Genomic DNA, 19,429 nt, shown 5'->3' on the forward strand with positions numbered 1-19,429 from the left:
TGAGCATCTGCCTCCGGCTCAGGGTGTGATCCCATGGTCCTGAGATCGAGTTCTGCCTCAGGCTCCCTGTGGGGAGCTTCTCCCTCTGCCTGTGTCTCTGCCTCTCTGTGTGTGTGTGTCTCTCATGAATAAATACATAAAATCTTTTAAAAATAGCCCTTATCTGTGCCAGTCCAGCATCCTCCGGCGCGGCCGGGGGTGAGAGGGAGGAAAGTGGGCCACTGGGGTCCGAGAGAGGGTGGGCGGGCCAGGAGCAGCTCACTTTCCCTCGAGGGATCCACGCAGCCGTCTGTGGCCTTTGGGAGCCTGGGAAGAGGTGCGGCCCTGACTGCTGCCGAGGCTGCATCCGACTGGGGCTACAGAGCCCGGCCTGGAGCTGTGAAGGACAGAGCCAGGGCACTCACCGGACAGCAGGACCAGCGCCGGGGTGAGCACCCCCTTGGGTTCCATGTGCCTGCCCCAGGCCCAGGCAGAGGTGGGCCCCACCATGACTGAGAAGGCCAAAATGGTGTGTGCCCCCAGCCCAGTGCCTGCTCTGCCTCCCAAGCCCGCCTCGCCTGGGCCCCCGAAAGTGAAGGAGGTTGGCCACCAAAGCTCCTCACCCCCCAGGCTGCACCCTGGCGTGCCAGTGATCAGCCTGGGCCACACCAGGCCCCCAGGGGCAGCCGTGGCCACCACAGAGCTGAGTGCCATGCGGCCCCCGCTGCTGCAGCTTCTCTACCCTCGGAACCGCCCCAGGCCCCTGGCCCTGCATTATCACCGTCACCCTTTCCTCAACGTCAGTGGGGAGCTGGGGCCTGGGGGGAATCCAGGGCCTGCCGGGGTCCTTGCCCACAAGGCGTTAGTGACCCACGACCCATTACAAACTCTACATTGGGCCAGCAGGACCTTTTGGCATCTTCCCTAGCAGCCGGCTGAAGCGGAGACTGAGCCACTGTGAGCTGGAGCTGGCCATGGGGCACCAGCCCCAGAAGGTGGCCCGGCGTGTGTTCACCGACATCTGGGAGCGCCGGCGGCAGCAAAATGTGAATGGGGCCTTCGCAGAGCTCAGGAAGCTGCTGCCAACGCACCCGCCCGACCCCGACCGAAGCTGAACAGGAACGAGGCCATGAACTACATTGGCTTCCTGGTGCGCAGCCGGGGACCCGCAAACGGCGGGCGCACCGAGCCGCACACGGGCGCACCGAGCCGCACACGAGGGCTCCCGCCGCGGTCCTTATCTCAGGCCCCTGCTTCTCCCTCCTCCTGTGTCTCTGCCTCTCTCTCTGCGTCTCTCGTGAATAAATAAATAAAATCTTTTTTAAAAAAAGTCCTTTTCTAGAGTGAAGAGCTCAGAGACAAAACAACCAAATGCTATATGTAAAATTTCATGGGACCCTGGACTTAAAAACTTTTTAAAGTTACAAAAGACATTTTTGGGACAATTGGAGGTACATGAGCATGGACAGGAGATTAGAAAATATTATGGAATTAATGTAAATTTTCTTTTTTTTAAGATTTTATTTATTTGAGAGCAAGCTCACAAGTTCACAAGTGGGGGGAGGGGCAGAGGGAGAGAGAGAAGCAGACTCCCTGCTGACAGTGGGGGGGTGGGGGGCGGTGCAGAAGGCCAACTAGGCCACCCAAGGTGCCCCTAATGTGAATTTTCTTAGTTGTGAATATAGCACCACAGTTATGTGGGAGGATATTGTAGGAAATCCTAGGAGACTAATGTTGGGCATTCAGGGGTGAGGTGCCACGATTTCTGCAACTTACTGCTAAATGATTCTGTTTAGTGATGGGATTAGAGGACGCTTGGGTGGCTTGGCGGGTGAGTACCTGCTTTCGGCTCAGGGCATGATCCTGGAGCCTCAGGTTCGAGTCCCACATTGGGCTCCCTGCATGGAGCCTGCTTCTCCCTCGGCCTGTGTCTCTGCTTCTCTCTCTCTCTCTCTCTCTCTCTCTCTGTCTCTCCTGAATAAATAAAATCTTAAAAAAAAAAAAAAAAAAGATGAGATCAGAAAGGGAGACAAAGGGATCCCTGGGTGGCGCAGCGGTTTGGCGCCTGCCTTTGGCCCAGGGCGCGATCCTGGAGAACTGGGATCGAATCCCATGTCAAGCTCCCGGTTCATGGAGCCTGCTTCTCCCTCTGCCTATGTCTCTGCCTCTCTCTCTCTGTGACTATAATAAATAAATAAATTAATTAAAAAAAAAAAAAAGAAAGGGAGACAAACCACGGGAGACAATCATAGAAAACAAACTGATAAAAAAATAATAAAAAAATAAATAATAAATAATAAATAAAAATAATTTAAAAAAGGAAACAAACTGAGGGTCGCTGAGGGAAGGTGGGTGGGGGGATGGGACAACTGGGTGGTGGAACATTAAGGAAAGTATGTGATGTCATGAGCACTGGGTGTCCTACAAAACTGACAAATCACTGACCTCTATCTCTGAAACTAATAATACACTGTATGTTAATCAATGAATTTAAATTAAAAAAAGATTCTATTTAAAAATGGATGTCTCTGTGTGTTTGTACATAGAGAGAAGAGAGAGGGAGTAGAAGTGGCAGATGGCTGCGACGTAGGGCCCTGGGGAAGGTGTGTGGGCCTTCAGCGAATGTCCGGAGCCTTAGGGTGGTGGCAGACGGTTGCTTGGCGAGGAGTTGTCCTCGGTGATCCTGTGTCTCTTCCCGGGAGGGCGGCCCGGAGGCCCGGCGCTGAGATGGGGATGCCTACAAAAGGGGAGAATGGCCTCAGCCTCCCGCCGGGCGTCCCGTGGGTTGGAGAACGGTGTGGGGCCTGTGCCACTGGCACACGTATCACACACTTTATAGAGCTTGATGCTTATGGGCTCAGTTGTCCTAAGAGCTACGTATGAAGGAAACACGTTCTCAGGGATCCTGTGGAAATGAAATTAATATTTTTCTCACGTGACAACAGGGTAATAGAAATGCAGAGAAGTTGTGTCATTTGTTCTGGGTCCCAGAGCAGTGTGTTAGAGCTGAGACCAGACCTTCAAAAGACTGTCCTCGGGCGCCTGGTGGCTCAGCGGTTGAGCGTCTGCCTTCGGCCCAGGCCGTGATCCTGGAGACCCGGGATCGAGTCCCAGGTCAGGTTCCCTGCATGGAGCCTGCTTCTCCCTCAGCCTGCGTCTCTGCCTTTCTCTCTGTGTGTATCTCATAGTAAATAAATAAGATCTTTAAAAAAAAAGAAGAAGAAGAAAAAGACTGTCCTCTGGACCAGCACGCTGCGTACCTCCTTGAAATGTATCCCTGGATTGGGGGGGAGCAGCTGTGATGGTGGGGGCAGCAGAGGGCAGCCTGCGTGACAGAGTGGGGTGCAATACGAAGATATGAGTCTCCCGAGAGCCAGGTAGGCATCCTGAAGGCGCTGGACTCAAGCTGCGTGCATGGGGGCTCACTGCAGAGGAGAGGAGACCCCAGAAGCCACAGGGTGGGGGTGAGCTGGGGGGGCAGGAGGTCAGCCAGAGTCCAGGAGCCACTTAGGAATTCTGTGATGTGCAGGACAGCGGGGACCCTAAGGCATTTGATGAAAAGCCCGCAGGGGAACACCTGCTCCGTAAGGGCACCCTTCACCCAGGGAGAAGATACACAGCACCAGCTGGATAGAGATTGGTGTCTCCTCCAGCACCCTCCCCCTGCACCCATCCAGGTGGAGAGGCCTGCAAGGTGGGGGGCCGGGGGAGGAAGGAGCACAGAAACAGAGCAGACTTCTCCCCTCCCCGTGGGGTCCGGTCGGGTCCCCAGAAGGCTGAGAACACGCCCTAGATTGGATGTGAGGAGCAAATTTAGATTTAGACGGGACTGGGCTCTCTCACTCCTGAAAACGAGAAAGCTGTGTGCTCAATCTGGGCTGCAGTCAAGGCTACGGCTGGGGAGTCTGGAGGAGCTGCGGAGCAGGTTTGAGGACCGTGGCTGAGAGAAAGGACGACAGTCTTCTGTCTGTGTCTCTACTAGGTTCCGCTCACGCAATAAAAAGATCAGGGTCTGAGCCGAAGCTGAGGTTTACCGAACACGGCTCTCGGTCTGCCTGTGTCTCCCTCCCCACCTCCTTCCCTGCCTTCCTCCCTCCCTCACCCCGTGTCTCCCTCTCCCTCTCCCCCTCTCTGGTGCTCACTCCTTAATGAACTAAAGTTGTGCTTTATTCAATCTCCTTAGTTTTAGCCTGATGTCCTCTCCTGTTCCAGGATCCCATCGAGGAAGACACCACATTATACTGAGTGGCCATGTGTCGTTAAGCTCCCCTTGGCTGCGTGACGTTTCTCAGACTATCTTTGTTTTTGGGGGTTTTTTTAAGCTTTTTTTTAAGATTTTATTTATATATTCACAAGATACACAGAGAGAGAGGCAGAGAGACATAGGTAGAGGGAGGAGAAGCAGGATCCATGCAGGGAGCCTGATGTGGGACTCGATCCTGGGACTCTGGGATCATGCCCTGGGCCGAAGGCAGACGTTCAACCACTGAGCCACCCAGGTGTCCTGGTTTATTTTTATTTATTTATTTATTTATTTATTTATTTATTTATTTATTTATGAGAGAGAGAGAGAGAAAGAGAATGAGAGAGAGGCAGAGACATAGGAGGAGGGAGAAGCAGGCTCCATGCTGGGAGCCCAATGTGGGACTCAGCCTGGGCCAAAAGCAGGCACTAAACTGCTGAGCCACCCAGGGATCCCCACTATCTTTGTTTTTGATGACCTTGACAGTTTTCAGGAATACTGGCCTGGTATTCCACAGGAGGTCCAGTACTGGAAACTGCTTCTCTCACATTGAGGCTGGGGTTATGGGTTATTGGGAGGAGGACCATAGAAGTAAAGTGCCATCTTACTCACATCATGTCAAGGCTAGATATTGTCAGCCTGACTCATGATGGTTGATGTTGGCCTTAATCAACCTGTTGAAGTAGTGTTTGTCAAGTTTCTTCGTGGTGAGTCATTCTTTCCACTCCTTACCATACTGTGCTCCTTGGAAGAAGTCACTGTGAATAGCCCACACCTATGGAGAGGGGACTTCTCCCCCTCCTTGAGGACGGAGTATCTACATAAAGTATTTGAACTTCTATTTATCTTTTTATTTTTAATAAAATTCTTAAAACGTTTATTCAATGATAAGAACCATGCAGAAAAGCACAGCTGTCATGTACAACTTGAATTTTTATAGATTTAACAAAGCCACATAACCAGCCCTCAGATTAAGAGAAAGAACATGACCAGCACCCTAGAACCCCCTTTGTGCTCCCTCCCCAAGGGTAACTACAACCCCAAGTTCTAATAGTGTACATTACTTGGGTCTGTTTTTGTTCTTTCTATTAATGAAATCATGCTGTGTGTACTCTTTTTTTGGTCACAGAATATTTTGTTAATTAACAGATTTTATTTTTTATTTATTATTTAAAATATTTTATTTATTTATTTGAGACAGAAAGAGAGAGGAAGAGCAGACCAGCAGGGGGAGAGGCAGAGGGGAGGGAGAAGCAGGCTCCCCGCTGAGCAGAGAGTCCAGAGCCTGGCTGCATCTAGGACCCTGGGATCATGACCTGAGCTGAAGGCAGATGCCTAACCAACTGAGCCACCAAGGGACCCCCAGATTTGATTTGATTTGATTTTTTAAAGATTTTATTTATTTATTCATGAGAGAGAGAGAGAGAGGCAGAGACACAAGCAGAGGAAGAAGCAGGCTCCATGCAGGGAGCCTGACGTGGGACTCGATCCCAGGAATCCGGGATCTCGCCCTGGGCTGAAGGCAGTGCTAAACCCCTGGGCCACCAGGGCTGCCCTTGTTTTGTTTTCTTTAAAAGAAAGTTTTTCTCTCCTTTTTTTTTTCTTTTTTAAAGATTTCATTTATTTGAGAGAGAGAAAGAGAACACACACAAGAGAGGGGAGGGGCAGAGGGAGAAGTAGATTCCCCGCTGAGCAGGGAGCCCAACTTGGAGCTCCATTCCTGGACCCTGAGATCACAACTTGAGCTAAAGTCAGGTGCTTAACCGGCTAAACCACCCAGGCGCCCCTTGCACATGTTTTTGTATGTATTTCTGTCGTGTATAGACCCATGAGTAGACATGCTAGGTCATAGACTAGACATATGTCCGATGCTAGTAGATTCTACAGAACAATTTTTCAGAGTACTTGAACCAAGAAGCATGCCCACCAGCTTGCTCACTACCATGGAATATTTTTAATATTTTTCATTTTATCCATTCTGGAGTGCATATTGACTGCTTCACTTTTTAAAATCCCCCAGTGCTTCCCAGAGATTTCAGGCTAAAAACCAAACTCCTTGGCTTAGTACCCAAAGGCGTCAGCAGGAGCTCTTGCTCACCTCTCTGGATCTGTTTGCCCCCATGACCCCTCCAGCCCCACCACCATTGTCTTTCTCCTTAGGTTTATCCATTTTCTTGAAACTCATGCCTCACCCTGCATTCTCTGGCCAGCTCCTGCTCATCATTCTATACCCTGCTCAGCTGTCACCACACTGCTCCGCTCTGAGTTCCCACAGGCCCTATACTGCCCTCCTCTAAGGCACCCTTCATGCTGCCTCCCCTTTGGACTGTGAGCTTCAAGGTCGAGGTAGCCTCTGTTTCTCTTCTTATCTCTAGTTCCTAGCACTGGGATGGGCACGCATGTATTGAGAACAAGATTTGCTGAATCAGTTAGTGTTCACAAGTAAGAATGCTAACCGGCACGAGAGCTTTGTGAAGACTCTGCTTTGGGCCTTTCCTGCATTGGTTTTATGGAACTTGCAAGTAATAATCCTTATGGTTAAAATTTATGGAGCACCTGCTATGCCTTAACCTCTGTGCTGCATGTTGAGGTCGGCTGTCTCTGTTTTAGCTTCATAGCAATCCTATCCTGAGGAGAGGATCTCAGGGAAACACAGGATGTGGCTAAGGTTAAGGTGAGGGGAAGGGTGAAGAGCACCCCTGGGTCACTTGACAAATTTATTCTGTGCATTCATCAGGATGGCTGGGGGTCAGGACTCAGGAATTGACAGCTCCTGTTTTGCTTGTTGTTTTTGCCTCTTACTTCCTTTTTTTTTTTTAATTTTTATTTATTTATGATAATCACAGAGAGAGAGAGAGAGAGGCAGAGACACAGGCAAAGGGAGAAGCAGGCTCCATGCACCGGGAGCCCGACGTGGGATTCGATCCCAGGTCTCCAGGATCGCGCCCTGGGCCAAAGGCAGGCGCCAAACCGCTGTGCCACCCAGGGATCCCTGCCTCTTACTTCCATTCTCACTATGCCACGGCTCTGGCCACAGGAAGCCGTGGCTTCTGGCTGGTCCATGGTCTAACCCAAATTCCAGCCAACTGTGGGCCTCTGAAGGCAGGGGCTGAGCCCCATTTGTCTCTGTTTCCAGACTTGGCAGAGAAGGAGGACCCTGGTGGACACAGGTGAGTCATAAATCCAGGTGGACTGGAATCTATGAGATATGGACCCGGAGCTTCCATCCTGGACGCCCAGTCACCCGCTGTGAGTGTCCACCCAGAGGCCCCCTCCCACAGCACCCGCATATGCCCAAATGAGGACTGTCATTCCCTGTGCACATGCTGCCCCTCTGATCTCACCCCAGCCAGAAGCCGGGAATCCTGGAGGTCTCTCTCTGTCATTCCCCACCAGCGGGGTTCTCAGGATTCTACGGCGTAAATACCTCTTGGGTCTCACTCCTTCTCTCCATTACTGGGGCACTGTCTGCACAAAGTTGTCAACACCACTTCCCGCCGGGGCTTTTGCAGGAACCTCCTGCTGGATCTCACCACATGTAAGCCGGTGTTGTCCAATAGAGCCTTCTGCTGTGATGGGAATGTTCTCTGTGCCATGGGATAGGGTAGCCCTGAGCCACATAGAGCTATGGAGCTCTTGATGTGGTTAGTGCAACTGAGATCCGAAATTTTATTTTATTTTAAAGATTTTATTTATTTATGAGAGACACAGAGAGAGGCAGAGACATAGGCAGAGGGAGAAGCAGGCTCCACGCAGGGAGCCCGATATGGGACTCGATCCTGGGACTCCAGGATCATGCCCTGGGCCAAAGGTGGGCGCCAAACCGCTGAACCACCAGGGATCTCTAGATCCAAAATTTTAAATTGTAGTAGCTGCATGTGATTCGCGGCTGCCACATTGGCTGGAGCTGTTCTTGGCTCCCTCCTCAGCTCATCCCTCCAAGCCGTCACCCACTCGCACTTGCAGAACTGCAAACTGAGCGGGTCCTATCCCTCCTTCAAATCCTTCAGCAGTTTCTTAAAGCAATGGAAACAAAGTTCAAACTCAGCCCAGTGCATGAGCCAGTTCCTGCTCCCTCGTCTCCTCATTTCCCGCCAGCTTTCCCAACATTTGAAGCGAGCAGCTTCTCATTCCTCCAGATTTCTGCCTCTGGGCTTTCACATATGCTGTTCCCTTTGCCTGGAGCACCCTACCCTCCTCCGGACCTTCCCCTGCCAACAAACACCCTCCAGGATTGCTTCCAGGTTAGAAATGCTTACTTATACTGTGGCAAGGGGATGCATCAATGACGAAGGATTCCCATCTCTCCTGTGGAGCAAATCCTCCAAACCTCAGGTCCCAGCCCACCTCCTCTGGGCCTTCCTGACCCCTTCCTCTGGCTCAGATCCTCCTCTTTGGGGTATGACTCGCTCTCGTGTCATATTGCGTGGGTTCCTTCTCGCTCTCTAGACTGGACAACTTGAGGCAAACAGTGTTCTCGTGGGGGATCCCTGGGTGGCGCAGCGGTTTGGCGCCTGCCTTTGGCCCAGGGTGTGATCCTGGAGACCCAGGATCGAATCCCACGTCAGGCTCCCGGTGCATGGAGCCTGCTTCTCCCTCTGCCTGTGTCTCTGCCTCTCTCTCTCTCTCTGTGTGACTATCATAAATAAATAAAAATTAAAAAAAAAAAACCAAAAAACAGTGTTCTCGTTTGCTCAGTTTTTAGGTCAGTGCCTGTCGCCAGCAGATGTTTGGCCATATTCTTTGAGCATAACATAAGCTGCCAGTCCCTATTCTAGGAGAAAACTTAGAGCCGTGGACAAAACAGGCCCCGCCCTCATGGAGGAGACTGACACACAAGCAGGCAGTCAGATGAGTGAGATCATCGCAGAGGCTCTGCACCTCCTCTTTGTCTTCCAGGTCCACTCGACTCCCCTCTCTGGGCACTGAGAGGCTGATCCCTGCAGACTGTATCGGTGGGCAACCCCCTCCTCTGGCTTCTTGTTGGTTCAGTCAACGGGAGGCACTAGCATGAGATGTGCGGGTCCAGAGAATGAGCCTGGGGTATCTTCTCTCCACATGTCCCAGCAGTCACTCTGGTAGGTCATAGCTCCGGCCAGGACGTCCTCCTCTCCTTAGTCTCTCTCTGGTCCTGGAAACACCCCCTTCTTCTGTCCCTTCAGGCCCAAGATAGCGAGGGGTCCTCTCTGTTCCTAATTGTATGGCACTGCACTATCCTGTGTTGGTGTCTCTACACCTGCCCACACCTTTGTAAATAGTCTCCTTATTAAACTCTCCCCAATGACTCATCCTGAATGGATCTTATTTCCTGTGAGGACCCTAATAACACATTGGTTCTCTGCAAATCTGTGGTCCACCATCCTGGGAACATCGGCTGTTTGCCCCAGCTGTCTCCCTCTGGTCACAAGATGGCTGCTGCAGCTCCAGCCATCACATTCAGATATGACAAGAGCCAGAGGGACAAGACTGCACCTCTTGCCATGTATCCCTTTTAAGAGTGAAGACGCTTTTCCTGAAAGTTGTCCCAGATGACCCCAGTTTTCAGAATAGCTTGCTCTGAAGTATTTTTTCATTAAGGGAATTGCCCTATCCGTCTTGTGGTTTTCAGTAAACAATCACGAATGTGTTCCAGAAAGCATTTGGTCCCAGCTGTAGTAAAATTGCTCTTAGTAAACAAACAAAAAATATTGTCAGCCAAAAGCTCCTGAGTGGGCTCCCGCACTCTCTTTCAGGGAGGTGGTCCCATTCAGACCTATTGGTGCAGCCTGGCTGCCCCACCAGCGACGGGCCGCTCAACCCACTCGGGAACCCTTGCTCAGCTGCCCCACCCCTGGCAGACGCAGAGAGTCATTCCTTATTTTTTACTCTAGGCAATAAAAACTCAAGCAGAATCTCCGTCTCTCTCCACCACACCTCTAGCTCTTGGCTTCTGTCTCCTGCAGGCCATGAGGCTTGGGGCCGGGGGCGGGTGGGTGGGGGGTGCAGTGAACCTTCTCAGGCTCTTGGGAGCCTCTGTCTTCCCGCCAATAGTGCAGCCACTGTCCCGGACCCAGCACCCGTAGGAAGAGCAGTGGCCCCTTGGCAGCCAGCTCGATTGGACCTAGTTTCACACATAAAAATGGTCCACAAAACGTTCTCCTCTCTTTCTGAAGGTTTTGTGATACTCTGCTATCCTTAACCAGTCTTTCTTTCTTTTTTAAAGTTGTCTTTAAAAAAAAAAAAAGATTTATTTATTCTTTTTTTTTTTTTTTTTGATTTATTTATTCTTGAGGACAGAGAGAGAGAGGCAGAGACACAAGCAGGCTCAATGCAGGGAGCCCGACGTGGGACGTGGGACTCAATCCCAGGACCCCGGGGTCACACCCTGAGCCAAAGGCAGACAGACGCTCAACCACTGAGCCACTCGGGCCGCCCTAACCTGTCTTTCTTAACCACATTCCTATCACCAACTAGATTTCTTCTACAGGTCATTGGCCAGAATCCCATCACACATTTGAGTTTAATCTAATCACCAGCAAGGCAACTGGGGCTGCCATGACTGGTTCAGAGCAGCCAGGACACATTAGGTCAGGCTGGGGGCTGGGGAGGGAACATGGAGGATCCTTGCACAAAACTGGGGGTGGGGAGGGTGTGAGGAAGAAGAGAGCCCCAACGTGGGGGGAACAGCCATCGGGTGTCTACCAGGGGTGGGGCAGTTGAGAAAGGGTTCGGTTCCTAAGTTGGTGGAGTAGTCTGGCATCAGCTGGTGGGGCACCAGGCTGTGCCCCCCTAGGGCTGAAAGAGCCGACCTCCTGGGCAGAGACAGTGGGAGGTCATCCAGGAGCATTTGGCTGACAAAGCAGAGGCCTGGCTTTGATGAGAGGATGCAGCTTTCGCTCTCAGCTAATCTCTGTGTTTATGCATAAAAGGGCATCTCCAGCTGGGCGGAGCATGCCCCGGAGCATGCCAAACATGCCCTCCAGCAAGTCAAACATTTCCCTGCACGACTGTTTTTACAATTCACTGGCTTGACAAACGTTCCCCAGCAGTAAAGGCACCTGCCAACCTGAGTAGAATTAGCCAAATTCCAACCTATAATATGGGCCTAAATTAATCATATCTGTTGCTATTGAAGGAAGAAGAGCAAAAGGAAAAAGAAGGGCTGCCTTCCTCTGCACCGTGCTCTAGAGTTAGCCCAGAGCCGTGTGCACCCCGTGCCCCTTCCCCCCCCAAGCCCTCTGTGCAGCATCCCAGGGTCTGCACCTTCCCAGCCGGTCCCCACCTGTCAAAACATGGGGGTCTCATCCCAATCCTGTAGAGTGCGTCTGCTGAGGGCCGCCCCAGAGCCTGCCCCCTGCGGATCACTGCGGGGGGGGGGGGGGGGGGGGGAGGTTACTCAACTGCAGCCCGTCGAGAGGAGCCGGGAGGCCTTGACACTGAAAGAGACCGAGGACTTCCGGTGATCAGGGCCAGGTGGTCAGCCTCGCACCTTGCCCAGGTGCTGGCCCTGGACTGGAGGGAAGGCGGGGTAGGCTGGGACCCCTGCTCTGGGCCAGGCTGGGAGGAGCTTCTCAAGGATGGCTGTGCCCATGGCCTATCTTCCGGGAGCGACATGACTGACCGAGCAGGTGCTGAAGAAAGGATCTGGCCTGCATGGGGAATCCTTCGGTTGGCCATCTGGGACCTGTTGCCCTGCCTATAGAGACCCAGAATCTCACTGGGCCTCTGTTATTTAAAAATAGATGTGGGGGGGGGATGCCTGGGGGACTCAGCCGTTGAGCATCTGGCTTCAGTTCAGGTCATGATCCTGGGGTCCTGGGATCGAGTCCCACATTGGGCTCCCTGCATGGAGCCTGCTTCTCCCTCTGCCTGTGTCTCTGCCTCTCTCTCTCCGTGTGTCTCATGAATAAATAAATAAAATCTAAAATAAATAAATAGATAAATAAATAAATAAATAAATAAATATAAAAATAGATGTAGGACGCCTGGGGGGCTCAGCGGTTGAGCATCTGCCTTTGGTTCAGGTCATGATCCTGGGGTCCTGGGATCGAGTCCCGCATCGGGCTCCCTGCATGGAGCCTGCTTCTCTCTCTGCCTGTGTCTCTGCCTCTCTCTCTGTGTGTGTCTCTCATGAATAAATAAAATCTTTTTTAAAAATGTATTTTTCTATTTGGGGATTTAGCATGTTTCTATTCCATGTATTTAACAGATATACATTTAGCATCCACAATGTGCCAGTTTGCTATTGATGAAGCATTGATCAAAACGGACAAGAGGGGACACCTGGGTGGCTCAGTTGGGTAACATCTGACTCTTGACTTGGGGTTCCAGTCATGATCTCAGGGTTATGGGATCGAGCCTTTCATTGGGCTCTGTGCTTAGAGTAGAGTCTGCTTGTCCCTCTGCCTCTGCTCCTACTCTGGCTTGTGTTCTCTCTCAAATAGATAAATAAAATCTTTAAAAGAGAGAGAAGAGAGAAAAGAGTCCACCCTCTGCTGGAGCTTACATTCTAGTCGAGGGAAATAGACTATACACTACATAGTAAAATATATAGTATATTTGAAGTTTGTAAGTATACAAACAAAAACCATGTATGAAGAAGTAAGACATGAAGATTTGGGGAGAAAACTTCCAGGGGGAGGGGGAACAGCAAGTGCAAAGGTCCTGAGGCAGAGTGCTGGGTATCTTCCACTTGCCTTTCCAGACCTACTCTTCACTGTTCTCTACCCTTGGTACCGGAGGCTGAATTTCGTGGGCTACAAGAACTGGTTCCTTGCCCTCGGGCTTTCAGTTGGGTCCATGGAAGTTACCAGCAGGACATCAGAGGGCATGACTAGAGTGAGGTTAGAGTGCTTAGGCTCTCTCCTTGCAGGGTCTTTGCATGCTAGCTGCATTCTCTACCGAAGGCCCCAGCTCCCTCTGTGTAGCCTCTCCGTAGCCTCCTTCCCTGTGGTCTGTCTTCTGCTCCTTTCCCTTATCAAATCTGGCCTTGTTGTTGCTAACCCTGCAGTGCTGCATTGTCCCTTGCTGGCTTCTCTAAATCTTGCTCATACCTTTGCAAATGGTCCCTTTATTAAACTCTCTTAAATGACCCAATTCGAGGGGAGCCCCCTGTTTCCTGCAAGGACTGACCCTGACAAATATAAGCAGGGACTTGCCTGGAGTGTCTTAGGAACACCAAGGAGGCTATTGCGCCTAGAGAGGAGTGAGCCAGATAAGGTCAGAGAGCTAATAGGAGCCACATCTGGAAGGGCCTGGCAGACCATCATAAGGACTGCTTCCCCTAAGATTCCTCAAAAGCTTCCTTCTGAAAACTTCAACTTGTTCCATCCTGAACTTGGCAAGAGGATGGTATCTTTTCCTCAGCTAGGAGCTGTGGGAGCAAATTGGGGCATGAGGAACTTGGAGATGGCCACTTCCCTCCCAGGGCATCCCCCAGCCAATGGGGCACTGAGCTCTGCTCCCAGTACAGTGAGGGGCACACACTCGTCTGATGGCCTCTGCTTCACATGTGGGTTCTCTCCAGACACTCACCAGCCAAGAGCTCCTCAACACTGTCACAGGGGCTTCTGGAGAAGAATTAGCCTCCCCCAGTGATGTCGATGGTGGCATTTTTGGCACAGGGACAGGCCAATGGAAGTGATTAGGAATAACTTCTTAGGGGATCCCTGGGTGGCGCAGCGGTTGAGCGCCTGCCTTTGGCCCAGGGCGCGATCCTGGAGACCCGGGATCGAATCCCACATTGGGCTCCCGGTACATGGAGCCTGCTTTCCCTCTGCCTATGTCTCTGCCTCTCTCTCTCTCTCTCTCTGTGTGTGTGACTATCGTAAATAAATAAAAATTAAAAAAAAAAAAAGGAATAACTTCTTAGGATTCCACCCCACTGGTCAGGATATCTTAGGGTCAGCCTCAAGGGCTGCGGTTTTTCTTTTTTTAGAGATTTTATTAATCTATTAGGGAGAGCATATGTGAGAGAGAGAGAGAGAGAGAGAGAGAGAGAGAGAGAGAGATCAAGGACAGAGAGAGAAGCAGACTCCCCACTGAGCAGGGAGCCCAATGTGGAGACTTGATCCCAGGACCCCAAGATCATGACCTGAGCCAAAGACAGACACCTAACTGACTGAGCCACCCCAATGCCCCAAGGCCTGAGGTGTAATCACTCAGAGAGTTCTCTGGCAGGCAGGTTTCGGTTATGATTCTTCAGCTTTAAGTCCTCAACCCCAAATCCTAATAGAAGAAAAAAGAGGCGGTAGAGGAAGAAGGGAAAGAGGAAGAGGTGAAGAAGAAGGAAAAAGGGAGGTAGTAGTGATGTGGAGTCATGCACCAGAGATGTTCTATGGGTGCGTTTTGCTGGCTTCTGGAATAACGGGATCTAGGTGCCCAAGGTCATCAATTCTTTCTCTGTTCCCCTGCCCTCATCTCCCAGCTCTGCTTTCCCCTGAATGGGCGTCATTTGAATGTAGGCCTTCTTTAAAAATGGCCACTGGTAGCCCCAGACTTATTTTCTAACCAGCTTAGCCACCTCTGGCAAAAAGAGAACTCTTTTCCAACAATTTCATAAAAATCTCTGGAGGTTCTCATTGGCCCGGCCTGGGTCAGCTAGCCTAATAGCCTGGGGCGGGGCCAGTTCCTGCAAACCGACTGGCTGAGAGTAGGAGTGAGGGGGTCCCCAAAGGACATTCCAAGTGGTGTTGCCAGAGGAAGAGAGAATGGATGCTGGGCACGCAAAGCCCCTCAGACAGCCACTAGCACTGGGCAACTATATGATGTATTGTCTAAGCCAGGACTCCCTCAAGAGGGAAAGAAGGCGCTTTTAATAATTATACCAGTTCAACAGGCTTAGACAAAGACTATCTTGAGAAAGTGTTGTCAACCCTAACTCTAGCAGCCGCATGCCAGAGAGCCAGAGGCGCTCCCCCAGCAGAGCCCTGGCTCCAGCAAACTGGATCTCCCTGGCTGTCTGGGTGCAGGTAGGAAGGGGAAGTGCTCAGGGTTCAGAGCTCGGGGATGGTGGAGGCTGAAGACACCCTGGGAAGCAAGTCCCACTTCTCCACATCCGCTCACACCCTTGTCTTGCCCCCCAGCCTCAGCCGGCCTCCTGCTGCCTTGCCCTTCAGTGCTGCGCCCTCTCCCCAGGCCGGGAATGCCCCCATATGCCCTTCTTAGTCCGCCCATTCGGCCGAGTCCCTTACCTGTGCCCACCCCAGGGTCTCAGCCTTCTCACAGCTCCTGAGCATTTCCAAATTGGGCACAGGCTATGTTTGGGTGTGAGTCCCATCTCCGCCATGGGACAGGGGTTTGCTGTGGCTCTTGCTGTCTCTCCATGCCTCCCCACCCCCCCACCGCCTTCCAAAGTGCTGACCAAACACTCTTGGTTGGGCCAAGACCCTCAGCCCTGAGCCCTCTCCCTTCCCCGCTGCCCTGCTGCCCCGCTGCCCCCATGTTCCTGGTAGCAGATTGATCGATGGCCAGGGAATCCTAGCCAAAAGTCTTCTCACGCAAAGGCATGAGAACTTTGACCCAGGATGGGCTGTTCAGCTCCACGCCAAGGCCCTCTAACCTTCTGCCTGCCTCCCTCCTTCTCCGCCTGGTGATTTGGAGGCCCCATTGTCTTGGGGGCTGTTCCCCAAGACAGGGCTTGTTGATGAGGAGTGCAATGCCCCTCGTAACCCCAGTGCACCAGACTCTCGTCCAGGAGTATGGGGAGATGGGGCGCCCTGACCCAGGGGCTGAGCCTGTCCACCTTTGGAGTGCTGGTAGTCTGAGATGATATATCATGGTGGGTAGAGCCCTGGCCAGGACGCAAGGGGCCAGAGTTCTAGAGTCTGGTTTGCCACATGTCCTTGGGCCTTCTCTTTTCTGGCATCTGTCTCTTTAGCTCAAACTGCCTGAGAAGTGGGAGAGAAATCGGCTTAATCAGCTAATGAATTTCTTGGGGATCAAGAGCCCCTTAGAGTATGTGATCAAAGCATCTTCCACCAAGAGGAGTTTGCTGGGTCCCTGGTCAGGAGCCCCAGCAGATGACCTTCCAGCCCTGAGGAGCCTGCTGCCACAGTTCTCTAGAGCTAGGGCATGGGTGGGGATTCTAGGAAGCCAAGGACTAGACTGCAGAATAGGAGAGGGATCTGGGAGGGAGGCCTTGCTCCTGGCTTCTTTGCCACAATTTCCATGTGGATTTTCTATTCTCTGTGGCTCTAGCTCCAATGGAGATTGAAGGACAGACCTCTCTTGGGGACCACAAAGCTCTTCAGGCTGAACCAGAGATGCAGAGGTGGATACCTCCCTTGTCTCCTGCTTGTTTTGTTGCCTAAATTCCACTATCATAGTATCAGCACTTGGGGCAGCTCAGCATCACCCCGGGGGATTTAACTCCTTGACCAATCATTAATATCTTGCAAAGGCTTTGCTTATCAATCTATTTCCCCCGGGTTGGTGTTTTTCTGTGTTAGGGCTTCGAGTAAAAATGACAGGTAGGGTTGAGGTCATCGCAAGGGTCAAGAGCCCTGAGAGTTACCAGGGAGGTGTAACTATGGAAACATAGATCAGGAGATACCGAAATAGCTGTGGGGAGGATTTTGGGGGGTAGAGGCTTCCCAGAGGAAGTGATGTTTTAGCTGAGATTGATTGATTGATTGATTGATGACAAGATTTTATTTATTCATTTGAGAGAGAGGTCAAGGAGGGGGGAAGAGCTGAGGCAGAGGGAGAAGCAGACTCTCTGCTGAGCAGGATCTCAGACCTGAGCAGAAGGCAGACACCTACTGAGCCCCCCAGGCTCCCCTATTTATTGTTTTTTTTTTAAGATGTATTTATTTATTTTAGGGAAAGAGAGAAAGGGAGAGAGAGTGAGTGCAAGTGTCCTGGGGGATGGGTAGGGGAGAGAGAGAGACTCTCAAACAGACTCCCTGCTGAGCCAGGAGCCCCACACAGGGCTTGATCTCAACATCCTAAGATCATGACCTGAGCCAAAATCAAGAGTTGGATGGTTTAACTGACTGAGCCACCCAGCTGCCCCTTAGCTGAGGTTTAAAATAGGGGAGATTAGAAGTAGAAGTGGTGGGACTCTTGGGTGGCTCAGTTGGTTAAGCTAAGTGGCTGCCTTAAGCTCAGGTCGGGATCCCAGGCTCCCTATTCAGTGAGGAGTCTGTTTTTTTCCTCTCCCTCTGTCCCTTCCCCTGCTTGTGTGCTCTGTTTCTCAAATAAATAAATAAAATAAAATAGAAATAAAAAGTGTGTTACCTAGAAGAAGAAGAAGAAGAAGACGAAGACGAAGATGAAGAAGAAGAAGTAGTAGTAGTAGTAGTAGTAGTAGTAGTAGTAGTAGTAGTAGTAGTAATAGGTAGAGGTGATCAGGCCTGGTAGGTTCTGTCGAAGATTCTGGGCTTTGTTCAGATGCAAACTATTGAAGGAGCATGGTTGCGATAGAATGACGTTTTCCTTTTTTTTTTTTTTTTTTTTTGACATTTTCCATTTTGGAAAGGACCACTGTGGATACCACAGGCTTGAGAAGGAGTTGGAGGGAGTGACAGGCAAGTGGGAACCAGGTGGAGGCTGTTTTGACCCTAGGGAGCAATGATGGGATCCTGAACGGAGGATGTGGCAGCAGGGCTGGACAGATGTCAGGGTGGAGAAAGGCTTCCTCCACAAGGTCTACTCTCAGCACTAGAGCCAGAGCCATCTTCCCTGCCCCAGACCCCACAGTGCGATCTCACACAGAGAAGATGTTTCTCTGCGGGGTGCTCTCTGCACCCTGCGAAGGGGACCCTCAATTCTGGGAGAAACCCCCAGTCACAAGAAGACTGCGCATTTCCAGGGCCCCGGGTGCTTCTCCCTTCCTTGTCCGACCCAAGGACCACCTCTAGGGGCCTATAAACTTGCTGCTTCCTCTGCTTCCAGGTGTCTGTTCGCCTTGAGTCTTGGTTCCACACTCCTGCCTCCGCTCATTTCCTCAGCGAGGCCTTCTCTGACTACCCTAAGTTTTTCAAAGTAGGTTCCACACCCAAGGTGGGGCTTGAACTCATGACCTGGAAATCAAGAGTCACTTGCTCCACCTGAGCCAGCCAGGCGCCCCTGAGCACCCTGCCTTGAGCTGCAATTTTCCCCACGGTGATTCCTACCCTTTCTCTCCTGTAATTCTCTCCAAAGCACCTCTCCCGCTCCGACATTCCCCGCGCGTTATCCGCTCACCGCCGCCCCCTCGCGTCCCCAGCGGGAGCTCCACGGGAGCAGGACGCGCGTCAGATTCGTTCACTTTTCTATCAATCGCCCGCATCCAGAACAGCGCCCCGCACGGAGCAGGCGATTGGAAGATATTCGGAGCCCCGGCTGTTGGTCGGGTGCAAGTGTCCTGGGGTGTCCTCGCTGAGCAGGGGAGCAGGCGGGGAGCCCCGGTGGTGCGGGTGGCTGGGGGGGCAGCTGGAGCAAGCGGCGCGTTCCCGGGAGGGCCGGGCAGGCCTGGGGCTGCGTGTTCTGCCGCACGCGTGGGACACACACACGACACGCGCGGGCTCCCGCTGGCGGGCCAAAGCCTGGCTCCGCACGCAAAGCTGGGCCCTTTGCACCGCCCCCCTTCCAGCTGCGCCCCGCGGAGCCGGGCGGTTCCTCCCACGCCCGGAGCCCGGCCCTACGGGAGCCCCGCCCCCGCCCCCCCCAACCTCGCGTGACAGCGCCGGGACCGAGGTGGGGAGTCCGGGTGGCTGCGCCCGCCCCGGGCCCTTCTCACGCAACTCCCGGGCACCGCGCCCCCGGCCAGGTGCGGCGGGGATGGGCCGCGTGACCTCTGCCCCGGGCTGCGCACTGGCGGGGAGGCCTCGGCCCCGGGCGCCCCCCGCCCCCCAGCCCGGGGGTCCCCCTCCTCCGCCGCCCGCCGCCGCACAGCCCCGCTCGTCGCCCCACTTCTCCGGCCCGCCGACACGCTCACAGCCCAGCAGCCGGGAGGGAGCCTCCAGGCCTGGGGGCCGGGCTGGGGCGCCCCTGGTTCGCAGCCCCCCAGCGCTCCCGGGCTCCCCAGAGGCGGCGGGCGCTCAGCGGACTGCGCGTCCCCACCCCGCGCGGCTGCGCCTCGGGGACCCCGGCCTCGCCCGGTGACCGGGCTGCGGGGCCCGGGGAAGCGAGCCAGCCCTTCGGCGCCGCTGGCCTTCCGGCCCGGTGACCTCGGGCTGGGGTCGCCGCACTTCTCACGCGAGCCTGGGCCCGGTCCCCCGGGGGAAGAGGCCGCCGCCCGCCCGC

The 19,429-nt window shown here is 52.9% G+C and overlaps 1 pseudogene; it reads left to right on the forward strand.

Moving 5' to 3' along the window:
• Nucleotides 1-386: 386 nt before the first annotated feature.
• Nucleotides 387-19,288, forward strand: LOC112918053 (protein lyl-1-like; annotated as a pseudogene).
• Nucleotides 19,289-19,429: the final 141 nt, after the last annotated feature.

The sequence above is a fragment of the Vulpes vulpes genome, unplaced genomic scaffold (assembly GCF_048418805.1).
Source record: "Vulpes vulpes isolate BD-2025 unplaced genomic scaffold, VulVul3 u000000678, whole genome shotgun sequence".
Lineage (NCBI taxonomy): Eukaryota > Metazoa > Chordata > Mammalia > Carnivora > Canidae > Vulpes > Vulpes vulpes.